The following is a 1231-nucleotide window of genomic DNA, read 5'->3' as shown; positions in this document are numbered from 1 at the left end:
AGATAGATAGATAGATAGATAGATAGATAGATAGATAGATAGATAGATAGATAGACCGAGTTTGTATCTCTTGGAACACCTCTAATCTTCGGCACGACTTATATGGCCTAATTGTTTTGCAATTAAAACTCTTACTAAAACAACCACACTTCGCAGACGACCAAGTTGCAACATTTTTATTCTTCTTCTTCTTCTTCTTCTTTGTATCGTGCGTGGGGTTTTGTGGGTGTCATTTTACTTAGCCTCCAGTTTCGCCACTAGAAACAATAATACATGTAACAGTGGGGACGACGGAAGGGTATATTTGGTCGCTTTTAAGGACAAGCGGGCTAACCCAGATTTCGGGGGTTTCCAGAAATCTTGACCTAGACCAAAAGTAGGCATTATCCTACCTGTAAGAGAAGTTTGGTTTCATTGGCGTGTATATTTGTTTGGATATAGAGAAAGCTCTCATTTTCTTTGAAAGAAAATGAACAAAGGGACAAAAACTTTACCTTCGATTTTCTCAAAACAGCATTTTTTCGGGATAGTCCCCTTGTGCTTAACAAGGTATCCGTACGCCTGGGGTCATTTTGTAACCCTAGGGTTGTATTCTTCCCATTTTAGAATACTTCTAGTACAAAGATCTCTTTGAAATTTTCAGTATTTCTCTAAAAATCATTTTGACAGACTGCTCTGCAAAGCGTACAGAAAGGATTAACGAGTAAATATCCTCTTTGAAAAGTGGTGGCACAGAGTTCCCCACGTCGTATGGATACGATAGTAAAACACGACGTACGGATAGGGTTAAAAGCGACGTTATCTATCCCCAGATCCCCATCACACTGTTGGTCATGACTCAGCTACTGGGGGACCTGGAGACTCACATCGTTGCTGTGGAGAGAATAAGAGAGTACTCCAAGCTGAAACCTGAGGTGAGCGGACCGTCTGTCTGTCTAGAGATTATTATTGTCTGTCTGTAGAGAGATGTTTATTGTCTGTCTGTCTGTCTGTCTGTCTAGATATTTTTATTGTCTGTCTGTAGAGAGAAGTCTATTGTCTGACTGTTCAGAGATTTCTATTGTTTGTCTGTCTAGAGATTTTTATTGTCTATCTGAAGAGAGATTTTTTATTGTCTGTCTGCCTGTCTGTCTGTCTGTTGTGTCGAGAGATGTTTATTGTCTGTCTGTCTGTCTGTCTGTCTGTTGTGTGGAGAGATTTCTATTGACTGACAGTCTGTCTGTCTGTCTGT

The 1231-nt window shown here is 40.1% G+C and overlaps 1 protein-coding gene across 1 annotated transcript in view; it reads right to left on the bottom strand.

Annotated features, from left to right (window-relative positions):
* Positions 1–1231, bottom strand: part of LOC106011051 — a gene marked incomplete at its 5' end in the record, with an annotated part of 11035 nt that overhangs the window by 2025 nt on the left and 7779 nt on the right.

The sequence above is a fragment of the Aplysia californica genome, unplaced genomic scaffold, assembly GCF_000002075.1.
Source record: "Aplysia californica isolate F4 #8 unplaced genomic scaffold, AplCal3.0 scaffold00048, whole genome shotgun sequence".
Taxonomy (NCBI): Eukaryota; Metazoa; Mollusca; class Gastropoda; order Aplysiida; family Aplysiidae; genus Aplysia; species Aplysia californica.
Note: the sequence above shows the minus strand (reverse complement) of the source record. Positions and strands in the feature narration are given on the sequence as shown.